This window comes from Lissotriton helveticus, chromosome 4_1 (genome assembly GCF_964261635.1).
Source record: "Lissotriton helveticus chromosome 4_1, aLisHel1.1, whole genome shotgun sequence".
In the NCBI taxonomy this organism is placed as follows: domain Eukaryota; kingdom Metazoa; phylum Chordata; class Amphibia; order Caudata; family Salamandridae; genus Lissotriton; species Lissotriton helveticus.
Window position 1 is genome coordinate 801710879 of NC_136063.1, and position 19013 is coordinate 801729891.

The window sequence follows — 19013 nt, forward strand, 5'->3', positions numbered from 1 at the left end:
CAAGAGCAAGACTTAAAATTAGCCCAAAGAATTGGCTTTATCAGCATGCGTAAAATGCTAACTCTTATTGGAAGCTTCTGCATTTAGGAAAATATTAGCTGCACGGGGGGCTTTTTTATTATTATGCATCACTGTGAATTTGAAAAACGTTTAGTTTGCTCTTTTCTACTTTAGTTTACAAACTGTTAAAGATAGAGGGAGGGTGGGGGCCTCTTAAGGTGACTTGCTATGCAGGCTGCCTCTCCAGCGGCAGCAGACGCAGAAGGGTGACTCTTCCCCGGCCGGGGTAAGAGCTAGGGGGGAGGGGGGGAAGGGGGTGCTTTTCTCCACAGGATGGGGGGTTGGGGGGGGGGAATTAGAAAAATTTGCTTTCAGGCTGATGGGGTAGATTGCTTCGAGGACATTTTTTTTTTGCTGTTCTGTGTACTAATGGCATCAGAATTAGGGAACTTACTAGGACATTTGGACACTTTGGACACTCAGAGATAGGTTTAAGGTTTTTTCTTACTCTTAAATGTATGAAATCAAATGCTTAGCTTGGAATGTAGCGGGGCTCAATAGTAAAAACAAGAGACGCTTGATAAAAGAAGAATTAAAATTGTACAACCCTCATGTTGCTCTCTCCGAAACGCATATTGCGGGGAAGGATAAGAAGTTACTCAACCAATTGGGATACGACATCGTAGTTTGCTCCACCTTTGGGCACTCCACAAGAGGGGTTGCTATTCTTAAGGACAGACGATTCAGGGCTGAAGTAATACAAACCTCCTGTGGCAAGGGTGGCAGATGGGCAGTAGCGCAGATTAGTTTCGAGAATCACAAATATGTTCTATGCGTGGTTACGGCTCTAATACAGATTAGCCTATTTTTTTTGACCAACTGAACATTAAACTCTTGGATTGGGAGGGAGAACTTATTATCATGGGGGATTTTACTTGTATCATGGACTACAGAATAGATACAACCAGGTTCGGCAGCTATCAAAGGATGCACAAAACCAGGTCGTCCATTCTTGACCTATGCCGTATCCATAACATTAAAGATGCTTGGCGGTATTTATACCCAAAAATACCGGGGTATACTTACTATTCCGCGCCTCATAAACTGTGCTCAAGATTAGATATGGCATTAATAAGTGACAATCTATTGAAGGTTAGCTCCATGGCCTTATGCCCCCGAATCTCTTCTGACCACAATGCAATAATACTGATTTTTACAACAGCACACACCAGGGCTTCTCCCAGACCATTCTCCTTTCCCAGACACTTAGTTTCAGATACACTTTATATGACGTGGCTAAAATGACATATAACAGAATTTATAGATGTTAACATAAACTCAGCTACACTTGGTATGGTATGGGATGCTTGCAAAGCAAGTATTAGGGGTTTCACTCAGGCTTACGTAATTAGACAAAACTCGGAACGCAAAAAACACGACATGCTGATCTCAAAAATAACCACCCAAGAAGAGTTACTGTCCTCAGCACTCCGATCAAATTTATCAACGACCACAGAAATTGGCCTTAAACTTGGTTTATTAAAAAGTGAAGCGAAGACTAAGTTTATACAGAAAAGTATTACTAATATACATAAGTTTAAAATAACACAATACGAGGGGGGGGACAAAATTGGAAAAATCTTGGCCTACAAAGTTGCTGAGGATAGAGCGGACTCCACAATTACAAATATTCGGGGGGCTGGCAACAAGATCTATAATCAGCCACAAGATATATTAGAACAATTTGCTGATTTTTATAGAACCTTATATACTCCTGAAACTGAGCCTAATTTAGATGATATACAGGAATATGTCGAAGAGCATTCAATAAACACTCAGAACATTTTAGAGTTGGAGTCACTATCTGACGATATAACTATGACAGAATTACATCAAGCCATGGCTCTACTACCTGTAGGAAAAGCGGCAGGGGAAGACACAATACCTCTAGATATATAAAAATTATGCTCAGAGGAGTTAGAACATCTATTGCTGAAAGTTATCCAATCTGTAGGTTCAAATGGAAAAGCTCCCAAATCCTGGAATAGGGCGAAAATAATATTCTTCCTGAAGAAAGACAAGCCGAAGGAAGAAAGAGGGTCATATCGCCCTATCTCTTTGATAAATACGGACGCAAAAATATTTGCAAAAATTTTAGCATTAAGATTAGCCCCCGTTATGCCTCAGATTATTAATCCACAGCAACATGGGTTCATAACTGGGAGAGACACCACAATACACGTTAATATGGCCATCACGGCATTTGACGTAGCAGAGACTGAATCCACCCCACTCGGCATGATTCTATTAGATGCTGAGAAGGCTTTTGACCAAGTGGGGTGGGACTTTCTCTGGTGCGTATTGTCCAAAATGGGGTTCGGGGACAATTTTTGCGGAGCATATAGGCACTGTATGATAATCCAACGGCTTGCACTAGCTATGGGGGGCTGACCTCTCCAGACTTTTCAATCCAACGTGGTACTCGCCAGGGATGTCCCTTATCACCTTTTTTATTTGCCCTCTCATTGGATGTATGACGTTACAACGCATACTTTTACCACGCCTACCATTACCACGCAATTTTTACAACGCAGAATCCATTACAACGAAGTACCATTACCACGCATGTATTTACAACGCATATACCTTTACAACGCATACAATACAACGTAAGTATTGGTAAGTATATAATATTTTTTTAAATTTAATTTAATTAAAATTCATATAATGTAATTTAATTTAATTTAATTAATTTAATTTAATTTAATTTAATTTAATTTAATTTAATTTAATTTAATTAATTTAATTTAATTTAATTAAAATTAATATAATGTAATTTAATTTAATTTAATTAATTTAATTTAATTTAATTTAATTTAATTAATTTAATTTAATTTAATTTAATCAATTTAATTTAATGTAATTTAAATTGAATTATATTTAATTTTTACCCTGTACCCTTTTACCCAAAAACCCAAAACTGACCCTGAACCCTAAAAATACCCCTTTACCCAAAAACCCAAAACTGACCCTGAACCCTAAAAATACCCCTTTACCCAAAAACCCAAAACTGACCCTGAACCCTATAAATACCCCTTTACCCAAAAACTCAAAACTGTCTCTAAACCCTAAAAATACCCCTTTACCCAAAAACCCAAAACTGACCCTGAACCCTAAAAATACCCTTTTACCCAAAAACCCAAAACTGACCCTGAACCCTAAAAATACCCCTTTACCCAAAAACTGAAAACTGACCCTGAACCCTAAAAATACCACTTTACCCAAAAATTGAAAACTGACCCTGAACCCTAAAAATACCCTTTTACCCAAAAACTGAAAACTGACCCTGAACCCTAAAAATACCCCTTTACCCAAAAACTGAAAACTGACCCTGAACCCTAAAAATACCCCTTTACCAAAAAAACTGAAAATTGACCCTGAACCCTAAAGATACCCTTTTACTCAAAAACTGAAAACTGACCCTGAACCCTAAAAATACCCTTTTACCCAAAAACAGCAAACTGACCCTAAACCCTAAAAATACCCCTTTACCCAAAAACTGAAAACTGACCCTGAACCCTAAAAATACCCCTTTACCTAAAAACTGAAAACTGACCCTGAACTCTAAAAATACCCCTTTACCCAAAAACTGAAAACTGACCCTGAACCCTAAAAATACCCCTTTACCCAAAAAACTGAAAACTGACCCTGAACCCTAAAAATACCCCTTTACCCAAAAACTGAAAACTGACCCTGAACCCTAAAAATACCCCTTTACCCAAAAACCCAAATAATATTTTTAATAAAATAATATACTTACCAATACTTACGTTGTAATGGTATGCGTTGTAAAAGTACCTGCATTGTAAATACATGCGTGGTAATGGTATGCGTTGTAATGGATCCTGCGTTGTAAAAAATGCGTGGTAATGGTAGGTCGTGGTAAAAGTTGCGTTGTAAAGGTTGTATACCCTCTCATTAGAACCTTTTTTGTTTGCCCTTCAGTCCCAAATCCAGATTGCACCCTTTAGATCAGGCTCACAGGAGCTAAAAATAACAGCATACGCCGATGACATCGCGGTCTATTCAGAAGATATTGTCGAGGCACTAAAGGGAATTGCCCTAGAGGCCGGAAAATTCGGGAAGGTGTCTGGTTACAAACTTAATTTACAAAAGACACAAGTCATAGCTAATTATACTCCAGTCGTGATAGTACCTGAGATCTGCAAAATCGCTACCTACTTAGGGGTCAAAATAACGGCTAAACTACAGGAAATTAACAATATAAACTATAATGAACTAACTAAATCCACTATTCTATCATTAAAAAAATGGCACAGACTACCCTTGAATCTAATCGGCAGAATCAATCTAATCAAGATGAAGGTATCGCCCAACAACTTTGTCGACGGGAAAATGTTTATGTTATTTAGATTGTTCTTCTGTTTATGGTACATGAATAAGATACTGGATACTTTCCCATTTCTAGCTTAAACATGTTTTGTCATGACTCTCTATATATTAATAAAAGGACAATCACTCCGAGCATTAGCATGGTTAAGCCGCAGACATCTAGCCATCGTAATACAGCCCTTAACTGACCTTTGACTGTCTACATAATGCTTATGCGCTTTTGTCATTCTCGTCTGGATGCTGCCAGAGATTAATTGTGAACTACTGTAAAGACTATAATAATGTACCTTTACATTTGTTTAAAAACCAATAAAAATATGTTAAAAAAATTACAGCAATATTTAGCTTAAAATATTTGTACAAATGGTTTATAAAGTTTAAGAAACATTTTTTATATTTCCTATAGTTTACAATAGGGGCATATTTAACCCAATTGTGGAGTCTCCCTACAGTAGAATATAAGAGTATGTTAATAAGTTTATTAAACAAAAAAAATTATGAAAAATATTTTATGTTAAATATTAATGTCAATTAATTTGATATATAGGAATGTCATGTGACATTTGCTCTTTCCCTACTGCACAGATATAGCCAGAGCACAGATGGACATTGAAGAAAGGCAGTACTCTGTGCACAGCAATTTTTTTTCCCCTGGTCTGTGTTTTCTCTCCACAGAAAAAATATATTTTCCTCTTGTAGAAACTGTTTTCCCTTCCTGAGCTCTTTGCCACTGTAAAATTTGGAAGTGTGGTGTTGTTCCCTCCGGTAAACAAAGTTTGTCCATCCTTTTACCAGAGAACATTTTCCAGGGTCGAAGAGAGGAGTTTGTGATTACCAACAATGTTGCGAGTTTCCATTCCCTGAGCTGTAACTTACGCCTTGATCAGTCACTGCCCAACCCCTTGAGTGGAGTTTACCATTGTGGAATTGCATGGAGTCGCGGCATACAGTTACGCAGCCGGGAAAACCATTAATGTCTACCTTTTATCCTTTACTGGATACCCTAAAGGCATGAATGGCGCCATTTTTTGGCTATAAAAATCGATTAAGGACTTTCAATGGTAATGAATGGATTCGGTGATCCCATTATATCACTGTAAGCGTGGGGTGGGAGCGGACCGGAATAACAAGCGCGGAGGCCGTATGTAGTGGGCTATCTCGTAGCCGGTGTTTATTCAAATACAGAGTTCCAAGGGTAAAGTACAAGGGAGAAGAGGGTTCTATGATTGTGGGTTCCGGGATCTCGGGGATGAGCCTTCCGGTGGTGATAGTCCAGGGACGAATGTCGGTCTTGACTGGAGTCGTGACTGGTCCTGTAATGCAGCAGTCGGTTCAGCTCCCGGACGGTGGTTCCTCGGAGGTGGGAAAAGGAGAGAGAGAATAGTGGCCGTTAGTTCTGTCGGCCAGGCCCAGGGGATGCAACTGCTTCCTTCACCGGGTGTGTGGGGACTAGAGCGAACGTGAGGAGAGGGAGGGGTAGGTAGGAGAGGGGAGGAGACAGTACGGACAAGTCGGAGGGTGATTCTGTGCCGGGACGTGGGGGAAGGGTTTCTACACTCGTGATCGTGCCACTCTCACACAACTATATACTCTATTTACAGTGCGCGGTGAAACGTGACTGGGGGACGCTACTTTACAAGGGTCGTATTTACAGCCTACTATTTACACACACTTGGAACTGGTACTCGCTTGGCCCGCCGCAACTCCGTCCTTGAGTTGCGGCCGCTCTCCAGCGTCCTCCTCTGGAATCCACCAGTCCTCCGTCCAGACCTCGTCTCTTGGTTCGGGTTCGTCTCTCTTCTCCGGGGGTTCTTCGCACGCCGTCTCCTGCCACGAGTCTTCCTGCTTGAACGCGGTGGTGTCGGCTCTTCCTGCTTTTCTGGGGTCCGCCTCCGGATAGAGGGAGGAACTTCCGGGGTCGCGGGGATGCACTTCCTGTGTGTTCCGCGTCGGGACTGGCTCCTGTAGGGAAAGAGAAAGGGGTGGAGTTCTGGTGGTGATGGTTGTCCGGGTAACAGGGAACTGTTGTTGTGATCGGGACGGCCAACGGGGCATCGGCGCTGAAGGCGCCGTGGTCCCGTCACATCCCCTTCCCCTAGCAGTCCTTCTTGATCGGGAAGGTTGGCAAGGGTATCGAGAAAGATAGTCAGCGTTTGCTTGATCAGAGCCTTTCCTATGGAGAGTCTTGAACCTGAAGGGCTGCAGGGAAAGGAACCAACGAAGAACCCTTTCGTTGTGTCCCTTGTTGCGGGCCATCCATTCCAGCGGGGCATGGTCGGTGTACAGAATGAATTCTCGGCCTTCGAGGTAGTAACGGAGGCTTTCCACCGCCCATTTGATCGCTAGGGCCTCCTTTTCCACTACAGCGTAGTTTTTCTCCCAGGGAAAAAGTTTACGGCTTAAAAAAAGGATGGGCCGCTCGTCTCCGTTGGTGTCCTTCTGTGACAAGACAGCCCCTAGACCATGTTCAGAGGCATCTGTCTGGAGAACAAAAGGCTGTGAATAGTCTGGGCTGATGAGTACGGGACGAGACAGTAGGATGTCTTTTAAGTGGTGGAAGGCATCCAGCACGGAGGGATGTGGTTGTCGTAGGGCCTCTTCGGTTTTTATGGACTTCTTTAGCAGGTCTGTTAGAGGGGCTGCGATCTGCGAAAACCTGGGGATAAATCGTCTATAGTACCCTAAAAGGCCCAAGAAGGCTCGTAGTTCTTTTTGGGTTTGGGGAAAAGGAATGGAGTGGATAGCGGTGATTTTGTTGTTTTGAGGGCGGATTAGCCCTTCCCCCAACAGAAACCCCAAGTACTTCACTGTCTGAGCGGCCAAGGTGGTTTTCGAGGGGTTGATCTTGAACCCATAGGACCCCAGGGAGTGTATTACTCTTTTCAGGTGGCATATGTGTTGGTCCCAATCATCACTGTAGATTATTATGTCATCCAGATACGCCCCTGCATACAGAACATGAGGACGTAACACCAAGTTCATAGCCCGTTGAAACGTGGCCGGGGCCCCGTGAAGCCCGAAGGGCATCACCGTGAACTGATACAGACCTTCGGGGGTGGAGAAGGCCGTCTTTTTTCTATCTTCAGGCCTCAGGGGGATTTGCCAATAGCCTTTACAGAGATCGAGCGTGCTGATATATTTGGCCCTCCCTATGCGCTCAATCATTTCATCCACGCGTGGTAAAGGGTATGTGTCAAAAGAGGATATTTTGTTGACCTCTCTAAAATCTATGCAAAAACGGACCGATCCGTCAGGTTTTGGTACTAGCACAATCGGGGAGTTCCAATCGCTGCTGGAGGGTTCGATGATCCCCATGTGGAGCATCTGGGCTACCTCATCCCTAATAACGGGTCTTCGGGCCTCAGGGAGTCGATAAGGTCGCTGGCGTACCGTTTTCCCTGATTCTGTTTGAATGGCATGCTCGACGACTGACGTGAGGCCAGGAGAGGAGGAGAATACCTGCTGCAAAGGCAGAAGGGCGGACCGAAGTTCCTGTTTCTGCCCGTCCCTCAACTCCGCGTCCATACAGACCTCATAGGGGAGTTCCTTTTCTGGAAGGCGGTTCAGGAGGACAGGACGAGGTCCAACCCATTCCTTCAGTAAATTCACATGGAATATCTGGGTGACTTGTCGGACAGGGTCGAGTTCTATTTCATAGGTCACGGGCGTGACCTGTCTTAGGACAGAAAAGGGGCCTTGCCACTGTCCGAGCAGTTTATGGTCTGAGGAGGGCATTAGGAGCAGCACCAGGTGACCAGGAAGAAAGGAACGAGGCTTTGTGCCCTTGTCATATTGTTGTTTTTGTTTGGCTTGGGCTGTCATCAGATTCTGTCGCACAATGTCTCTTATTTGACCTAGATGGGTTCTAAGGTTCTGTACGTACTCAGGCAGGGGTCTAGTACGGTCGGGTTCCGCTTCCCAGGCCTCTTTGGCCATATCGAGCAGGGTCCGAGGGGGTCTGCCGTACAGAAGCTCATAGGGTGAAAAGCCTGTGCTACTCTGGACTTTGCAATGGATGGCAAAGAGGGCTAGGGGCAGCATTTCCTCCCATCTCTTGCTCTCCAAAGCTAGGAGCTTTTTTAGAGTGATTTTCAGAGTGGCGTTATAACGCTCTACCAGGCCATCAGTTTGGGGGTGGTAGGCAGACGTTCTTATTTGTTTCACGCCTAACTGGCTGCATACCTGCTTCATGAGGGCCGATACAAAGGGGGTCCCCTGGTCCGTTAGTATCTCCCTCGGAAAACCCACCCGGGAAAAGATGGATATTAACGCTTTAGCGATATTCTGGCTGGTGGGCTGGCGGAGGGGTACGGCTTCTGGGAAGCGGGTGGCGTAGTCCACTAAAACCAACGCATACCGGCAGCCGCTTCGGGACGGGAGCATGGGACCTATGATATCCATCCCTACTCTGCTGAAGGGAACGTCTATCAGAGGTAGGGGTTGAAGAGGGACTCTAGGGGGTCGATACCTGCTGTTCTTCTGGCAAATGGGACAGGCCAGACAGTACTGTTTTACTTGCTGGTGGATATCTGGCCAATAGAACTGTTCCAGGATTGCCTGACCTGTCTTCACATCACTGAAGTGGCCCCCAAGAAGATGGCTGTGAGCGAGAAACAATACCTTATCGCGGAAGGGTCCTGGGATTATCAACTGGGGAGGTTGTTGAGGTCCCCCTTTTCTATACAATAACCCGTTCTTTTTATAAAAATGAGGACCTACATGCAACGGATCTTCGTGGTCCAGGGCCCTTCCCCAGGCCTCCTGCAAGACGGGGTCTTCCTGTTGGGCAGCGAGAAACTCTCGGTCGATTTCCCAGGGATGTTCCTCTACCCTTATCGGTAAGGCCGTAGAATAGTTCCTTTTCTCCTTTTTCTTTTGTGTTTTGGTTTTGTGCACCCGGAGGGGTGAGGCTGCGACAGGGGGAGGGGTGCCGGAAAAAGGGGCTTCAGACCACCACTTCTCTAAGCTGGCGGTGGTGTCCTGGAGAAGGCGAGGAAGACCAGGATAATCACTGCCCAAAATAGCCTGTTCGGGTAGGGAAGGAACGAGCCCCACAGTTAGGGTGCTTCCAGGATCCAGGGGGTGTTGCACCTGAATGTTGGCCGTTGGGTAGACCTTTGTGTCCCCGTGTACACACTGGATGGCCACCGTTCCGGTCGTCGGTCCCACCGGGTGCGGTATCTCCTGGGGTCGGAGGACGTTCTGTCTGCAACCTGTGTCGGCAAGGGCCAACACCGGGTGTCCATCTATCCGTACTGGGCGACGAAACGTAGGAGGGGTGGTCCCCGAGGAGAGACATACATAGTTACGGGCTACTCCCACCTCCATCGGCTCCTCTTTTTGGGGACATACCCGGGCGATGTGCCCGTAACCCCCACAATTGTAACACTGAGGACCAGGCGGTGGGGGTCTGGACATCACTGGGTAAGGAAACAGAGGGAGAGGATCAGGTTTCCTTGCCAGGAAGGGTCTTGGGCCTCGGGGATGTCCATGGGTTTGCGGTCTGTGGCTATGCTCTTCTTTGGGTTTCTGAAAGTCCTGGGCGCGACTATACGCGCTGGCGATTTCTACCGCATTTTCCAGCGTCAGACGCGCATGTTGACGGACCCACTTTTGAGTGGGGGGATGGAGCGAAGCCAGGAACTGTTCAAGATATATCTTGGAGAGGATGTCCTCCTTTGTGGCGGTAGAGGACTTTAGCCAGCGATCAGCCAGGTCTTTAATCCTAAAGGAGAGGGCTCGTGGTGTCTCCTGTGGACCCTCTTTTGCTTGGCATAGCCTTACCCGATAGGTCTCGTCATCAATGCCAAGTCTCTCAAGGATACAGGTTTTGATGTCCGCATAGGGGGTCAGTCCTTGAAGATTAGCCTGTTGGTATGCTGCCTGTAGTTCGCCCGTTAGTAAAGGACCAAGATAATGACCCCACCGGTCGGGAGGCCAGGCAGCGGCTTGGGCTAGCCGTTCAAAATTGGTAAAAAAGAAATCCGGGTCCTCTCCCGGGACATACTTTTGGAGAACCACCGAAGGAAGGGAGGTGGTGGGTCGTTATTGGCCTAGGACATCGGTGAGTTTCCCCAAAGCCTGGTCCTGGGCGGTACCCTGTCCCTTCAGGACATCGTGCAACTGCCCTCTGTCTTCTTCTGCCGTTTTCAAGAAGTGCTCCATCATTTTTCCGAGTTGTTCCTGGGAGTCAGCTAACTTCTTTACCGCGGCCTCCATGCTTCCGGATAATCCCACTTCTGACACCACCTGTAAGCGTGGGGTGGGAGCGGACCGGAATAACAAGCGCGGAGGCCGTATGTAGTGGGCTATCTCGTAGCCGGTGTTTATTCAAATACAGAGTTCCAAGGGTAAAGTACAAGGGAGAAGAGGGTTCTATGATTGTGGGTTCCGGGATCTCGGGGATGAGCCTTCCGGTGGTGATAGTCCAGGGACGAATGTCGGTCTTGACTGGAGTCGTGACTGGTCCTGTAATGCAGCAGTCGGTTCAGCTCCCGGACGGTGGTTCCTCGGAGGTGGGAAAAGGAGAGAGAGAATAGTGGCCGTTAGTTCTGTCGGTCAGGCCCAGGGGATGCAACTGCTTCCTTCACCGGGTGTGTGGGGACTAGAGAGAACGTGAGGAGAGGGAGGGGTAGGTAGGAGAGGGGAGGAGACAGTACGGACAAGTCGGAGGGTGATTCTGTGCCGGGACGTGGGGGAAGGGTTTCTACACTCGTGATCGTGCCACTCTCACACAACTATATACTCTATTTACAGTGCGCGGTGAAACGTGACTGGGGGACGCTACTTTACAAGGGTCGTATTTACAGCCTACTATTTACACACACTTGGAACTGGTACTCGCTTGGCCCGCCGCAACTCCGTCCTTGAGTTGCGGCCGCTCTCCAGCGTCCTCCTCTGGAATCCACCAGTCCTCCGTCCAGACCTCGTCTCTTGGTTCGGGTTCGTCTCTCTTCTCCGGGGGTTCTTCGCACGCCGTCTCCTGCCACGAGTCTTCCTGCTTGAACGCGGTGGTGTCGGCTCTTCCTGCTTTTCTGGGGTCCGCCTCCGGATAGAGGGAGGAACTTCCGGGGTCGCGGGGATGCACTTCCTGTGTGTTCCGCGTCGGGACTGGCTCCTGTAGGGAAAGAGAAAGGGGTGGAGTTCTGGTGGTGATGGTTGTCCGGGTAACAGGGAACTGTTGTTGTGATCGGGACGGCCGACGGGGCATCGGCGCTGAAGGCGCCGTGGTCCCGTCACAATCACCAACTATGCTGACGCACTGCACGCTCCTTCTAGGGTGCCCAACCGTCCGTAAATTTCACGGACCGTCCGTCATTTTAATGTAATGTCCGTTGTCCGTAATCAATCCTTTTACGGATGCCTTTTGTCCGTAATTTTGGACATTCATTACAGCGCTCCCTGCAAGAAGCCCCAAGAGATTAAACTTTCTCAGGGGCCAGCTCGCACTTCTCTGTTGAACTACAGAGGCTGCAGCAGCCCCTCCCGGAGCTCTCACAGACTGTGGGCAGGCCCATTGTGATTACGACTGAGGCCGATTATCATCTTTCGAATGACAATGAGCCCGCCATCTGGCTTTAGCATATCATGTGCCAGTGAGATCATAGTTAGTGATTATAGAGGAGCTTTCCCCAGAGTACTGTTGGGAACTTGCCCCCTTGTGTAATTTGTCAATGTTGTACACAGAGTGACGGGACAGAAAAGGGGACAGAAAAGGATAGGTGATGGGGCAGGAGAGGTGACCGGGCAGGAGCAGTGACGGGACAGGAGAGGAGAGGCGACAGGAAAGGAGAGGTGATGGGGCAGGAGAGGTGACCGGGCAGGAGAAGTGGCAGGACAGGAGAGGTGACGGGGCAAGAGCAGTGATGGGACAGGGGAGGCGACAGGAAAGGAGAGGTGATGGGCCAGGAGAGGTGACCGGGCAGGAGAAGTGACGGGGCAGGAGAAGTGATGGGCAGGAGCGGTGATTAGGCATGAGCAGGAGCAGTAACCGTGCAGGAGCAGTGAACGGACAGGAGCACTGAACGGATAGGGGCAGTGAATGGGGCAGGAGAAGTGATGGGACAGGAGAAGTGATGGGACAGGAGAAGTGATCGGGCATGAGCAGGAGTGCTGACCGGACAGGAGCAGTGAACGGTCAGGAGCAGTGAATGGGCAGGAGCTGTGATGGGGCAGAAAAAGTGACGGGGCAGGAAAAGTTACGGGCAGGAGCCGTGACGGGACAGGAGAGTCAACAGGAAAGGAGAGGTGATGGGGCAGGAGAGGTGATGGAGTAGGAGAGGTGAGCGGGCAGGTGACGTGATGGGCAGGAAAAGTGATGGGGCAGGAGAAGTGACGGGGCAGGAGAAGTGACGGGCAGGAGAACTGATGGGGCAGGAGGAGTGATGGGGCAGGAGAAGTGATGGGACAGGAGAAGTGACGGGACAGGAGAAGGGACAGGGCAAGAGAAGTGACAGGGCAGGAGAAGTGACAGGGAAGGAGAGGCGAGAGGGAAGAAGATGCGACCGGAATGGAGAGGTGGTGGGGCAGAAGAGGTGACCGGGCAGGAGAGGTGATTAGGCAGGAGCAGTGACCGGGCATGAGCGGTGAATGGACAGGGGTGGTGAACGGACAGGAGCAGTGAACGGGCAGGAGCAGTGACCGGGCAGGAGAAAGTGACATGGCAGGAGAAGTGACTTGTACTTATGTTCCTTGTCTATTTATTCATAAAATATTGCATGACATCCACTAATGTGCCACTCGCCATCTTTGATGCAAATCATCCATTGTACATACCACTGAACCCTAGCTGCACGTGCCACTGTGTGCCAGCTGAGACCAACCAGCAGTGCCGACTCATCCCGTTACTCTTTTCCCTCAGATAATACGCAACTTCAGATACAATGTCAAACGTTCACTCTGGGAATGAATACTATCTGAACTATGGCTTCAAAATTGCATTCACAGCAGGGGCCTGGGCAAGTCATGCTGTTCAAGGTTCTGACTGCTCACCTCAGGACTGCACATTCCGTGTGCCCCATGACTGGCGGCTCGAGCTGGAAGTGCCAGTCATGTGTGTTATGCAGCCTCAAACTGGGCAAATAAATCATGTATCGGAAAATTCTAAATATCTGCATTCTCTTGACTCCTGCGTGAAGGGGGGCTGTGAAGCTTCCTGCAGCCCTCCATTCAGTGGTATGGCAAGATGCCTCAGCCTTAATGGGAGAATAAAGTGGGCCCTGATTCCAGTGTGGGATAAAAGACAGGCACAACTGGGGTGCAGATAGTATCTCACACGCCTGAGCCCCCGTGGCGCTGCAGCACCCACTGCAATGATTGAATGATTGTATTTGTTTTCTTGGCGCCAGGCCCAAAAACGCCAATTTGAAAATTGACATAGAAACAGCAAACCCCCCAAAAAAGAGCAGGGAACACACAAAACAATCAAGAACCAGAACAAATGAGATTTTTGTACTTTACGAAATGCCCCCAAACCTACAGATCTGTAGCAGAGTGTGGTAGGAGAGTGCTGTAGTTTCAGGGGGCTGCGCTGGATATACCGTTTTCTCCACAAAGATCTCACCTGCCATGGGGAAATTGGAATAAAAGATGACACTAAACAGTGCTTTAAGTAGGATGAAAAGGGTGTCGAGGCCCTAAAAGGGTTCTGGTTCGAGAAACCAGTCCACGAGGAGCGCCTTTGTTAAAAACATACATGCGAAATAGCATCCTGTGTTTAACAAATTTATAAATGGGGCCTCACTGGGCAAAGCCTAAACACAATTAGCAGGATATTTCATTTAACAGTTTATATATCACCCTTGTCCAGGGCCATAAGCAATAAAAAACTTCACAAGGCAAGTGGCAGTACATTAGTTATTCAGTTGAAATGAAATAATGCTTTAGCCCTGGCACATGAATGGTAAACAACATTAGCTACTGGTCACTAAGGGGCATGTTTACGAGTTTTGTGGCGCAGGGTAGGGCAGCATGTCACCTTGCTGCACTGCCATGCATCACAGGGAAAGGATAGGAATGTGCCGTATTTATCCGTTATGGCGCATTACTGTCCTTTCCCCTTGTGCTGGCACCATTTTGGCAGCATAGTGCCAACACAGGCACCCTTGCACTATAGTGCAAGGGTGCCTGTGTTGTAGGCAGGGATTGTTTTGGTGCAAGAAGGGGCACTTTCCTGCACAAAAACAATCCTGAGAGGCTTTTTCCTCTTTCTATGTGCGCTGTAGGATGCAGCACACATAGAAAGAGGAAAAAACTAGGAGAAATTAACATATTTCTTCTCGCTACGCCTCTCCTGGGGAGGCATATCTTTTTGGTGCATTCCCAGGTTTACCAGTCTTGGTAAATCTGGGTGTTCGTCAAAAACCATGGGAGTTTCGTGGGAACACCCACCGCAACGCCTCGCTTGCGCAGAGTAATGCAACACAGCGATTTGCGCTGCGTTTCATTACTCCATATATTTAAAGCCATTCAAAGCCATGCAAAGTGGCTTTGTGTGGCTTCAAAAATATGACTATGAGGTTTGCTTCATGCATGTACCATGTTGCGTGGTACAAGCATGACGCAAAGCTCTCATAAATATGCCCCTAATTCCCCATGTGCTAAGATCAACAATGGTCCGATACAAGTTAGATTGGTACAATATCACAATTTTTACAATCAAAAATGGAATTACGAGTGTTTCGAATAGAAAGATAGAAACATTTATTACAATTGAATTAAACGCACAAAGTAATATACGGAAAAGGTGAGTGAGCTGGCTGTGACAGAGTAATAGGAAATCAGACAATGTCCTTACCACAGTCAAGTGACTTAAAAAGTTATTTTTCAATTTGCTCCCTGTCCGAGGCATAGTGACACCACTATTTGGGTGTTGGCCGCGTATGATGTCAACTGAAATCCAAAGGATCTGATCACCTCCCCCAGTGGTGCCACATAAATATTGAAGAGGGTAGGACTAAGAGATGATCCCTGTGGCACTCCACAGGGTAGGGAGAATGGTATAGAGTGGGCTTTAGCTGACTACTCTTAACAGCAGACCGCACCTCGTGGACTCGGCATCATCTCTGGGTATCATTCTAGACAAAAGCCTGAACATGCAGAAGCACATCAGTTCCCTCACCAAAGGAGCTAACTTCCAACTCAGCTTACTTAGGAAACTCAAACCCTTCCTCCCTGCTCAGGACCTCAAGGTTGGAGTACAGCATTAGTGATCTCAAAGCTGGACTATGGTAGTGCAACACTTTGTGGCCTTCCTAGAGTGAGGACAGCTCCTCTAAGGGCTACCCTCAATTCTGCTGCTACGCTCTTAACTGGCAAATAATGGGAAAACCTGTCGTAAAGTCTAATCATTCTATCAGATTGTGCTTGCTGTGAAGCCCCGCCACGTTCCAACACAAGACAGTGATGGAACATGTACTTGGGGTTACAGAGGTAAGGTTTACCTCATTACTCAAAGGAGGCGGCTTATTACTTATCTGAGGGTTTGATGGACAACCATCTCTCAGTAGGCTGGTAACATGAGTTTTGGTGGGTTTACATGATGGTTATCTCCATTCATAATAGCTACCCCCAGTCAGTCCACACCAGTGAGAGAATAGTGACAATCTAACCTAATAGATGTCGGGATGGGGTACATAAGATTACAAACATGGTCCAAGTTGGATATTGGAGGTTGGAGTTGGGATTGTGTCAGCTGGAGGTATTGCAAAAGGGGATGTGGGGGAGGTTGGTAGAAGAACCCAAGGGGTAGGACAGTAATTTGGTCTGGGTTCAGGAATGCTGAACTGGCTCTGCCTAAAATGGTTTTAACCAATTCAGGAGTTTTAAAAGAAAGCACCACACAATCTCACTGAAGGAGTTTGTGACCTCTGCCAACCCATTTTACCCATCTAACCATCTTAATGTTTGCAAAGAGGGCTCCCCCTAACCCCACTCTTGTGTTTAGCCAGTTAAGAGATTTGTTTTTCTAAGAGTCCCGAGATTCTTGAGTGGATGAGAAGAGAATCGACACATTAGCCAGGATAACCACATAAAGAGTTGCGGCTAGGGGTGGGTCTAGTGAATCAGATTTGGACAGGGAGTTATTGGGGGTGATTTCTCTGAAAGGGTTAATAGTAGGGGGAGGGAGTGGAACCCTGGATATCACGGGATTTCTTACTGCTAAAACAGGTGCCTTTTGAGTCTGAGACACTGGATTCACCTGGGTGCAGTAAGAAGGATTATTTCTTCCTAGGGGCAGTGGGCTGTAGTTGTAGACCAACAGGGTGCTTAGGGATTGAGACAATTTTGTTGGGGTGACATTGTGACATGTCCCTGACATGGCCTGGCGGAGAATGGCTCCCAGGATGTGACTTATTCTTCCCCAGTAAGTCCACACAGTTTCAAACAGTACATTCAATTGATTTTAATCTGTCTGTGAAGGCACTGAAAGATGCCTTAACAAGTCCTATCAAAACCTGTATCATTGCCACCAAAGAAGTATGATTCGGAGATGCAGTTAGCGGTACTTATTTTGTTATAGACTCTGGATGGCTTGGTGATAGCTGCCTGTTTCAGCATAATTGCCTTCTTTTTGGCCCGTAGAGTTCCACCCCGAGGGACCTCTGTAGGATCATCAATATTGCTGCTCTGAATTTTTGGGCGTTTTGTTGGCGGGTGGGACCTCAAAGTGCACAGTGAGGTAATGCTCTCAACTTTAACAGGTGTACCAGAGCTCACAATGCAGAGAGTGTTGCATTAGGCAGCAGTTGAAGACGCTACGCTCGGATTTACCGGACCAGGACCCCCCTCAGTACAGGCGGCTAATGTTTCCTCCACACAGAGGATCTGTTTCTCAGTGGCCCCCAATGTCCCCGTAATGTAGTTCATAATAGACAAACGAGATTTGGAGGGGACTTAGCTAGTGTAGAGCTTGGATGCTTCCTTTTCCCATGTTCTAATCGAATGGTAACTAGAAAGCTAGGTAACTAAGCAGCGATGGCCTCCTTTAAGACTGATAGGCCGGAGGGACACAGAAAACAAAGAGGGACCGGAAAAGGAGAAGCCATCTGGAATGAAAGAAAACCGGGTAACGTAACTGCCGGTGACACACAGTAATAGCTGGCAGAAGGAAAAAACCACCACTGCCCCAAGGACCCAAGTCAGGGACGCTTGAATGGTATTGGCAATATCTCACAAAAGCTGCAAGCAGCGTTTTCCAAACGCTTACCATACCAAGGGGAAACCGAGAACAGTTCATAGCGACCAGCCAAAAGGGGGGCCCAGCCCTGCCTCTTCCTGTTGTTAAAGGGCATGGATGGGCCCACCATTGGCCCAGGCTATGCCCGGGTGTGGCCTGCATGCGTCCCAGTCAGCGGGTCTCAACAGCCCTTAAATAGGGCTGATCCGGCTCAGGTGTTCAGCACGCAGGGGATTGAGGGGGTTGAAGTGCCCCAGCTGCTGCGCCTCACAGTGGCACACCCCTTGCAGGAACCGGCACAGAGGAATCCAGGAGAGCACTCCAGTAGCACAGCAATCCCTCGTAGGCATCACAAATCCAGGTAAGAGCCCCATAATCAGATGTGTGGCATCTTGTAGTTGTTATATGCTGATGATACACAGCTGATTCACCATTTAGATCATTTTACCACCAAGTCCAAGTACTCTAGTTGCTCCTGTATAGCAGGATGGGGAACAATGTCCTTAAATTGTATGGCAGTAGAACAGAGATTTTGACCATGGCGACAATATAGGATGGAAATAGTCCCTGTTATCCTGGTACATGGTGACAAAAAAGCTAAACATCTAGGGTTGTATTCCAACAATGTTTATCTATTATTACCTAGAGGAATGCACTTGCATCTTCTGCTATACTCAGCTGAGACTCTGATCGTCTCCTCATCAGAAGTAAAAAATATTCGACCTTGCCTCTTAGGCCAACCAGGAGATTAATTGGATTCAAGTCTTCCAACAGGTCAGCTTCCAACGTTTTGAACAGAAGGCTTTTTATGGACTAGGCTCTACAAATCCCACTCTAATCCAAACCAATTTACTGAAGGTGACATTTACTATTACCACTCCAAAGTAACCTCTATTAAAGAAAGTGTTGGACACTAAAGATGTGACATTTACCAGTCCCATTCCAGTCTATAACAATTTGGGGAAGATGTGAGACACTAAAAGGGTGCAATTTGATATTCCCACTCCACCCTAAAACAATTTGGAAAAGTTATTAGACCCTGAAAGGATGACATTTACTATTCCCACTCCAATCTAAACCAATTTGTTGAAGGTGTTGGCTAGTAAAAGAGTGACATTTACTATTTTCACTCCAATCTATACCAATTTGGAGACGGTGTTGGATACTAAAGAGGCGACATTTACTATACTCACTCCAATCTAAACCAATTTGGGGAAGACGTTGAACACTAAAAGGGTGACCTTTACTATTCCCACTCCAATCTAAACCAATTTACAGAAGGTGATAGACATTAAAGGGGTCACATTTAGTTTTCCCATTCCAACGTAAACTATTTTGAAGAAAATGTTAAACATTAGGGGGCGGCATTTCTTATTGCTACTCCAATCTAACCCAATTAGCAGAAAGTGTTGGACACTAAAGG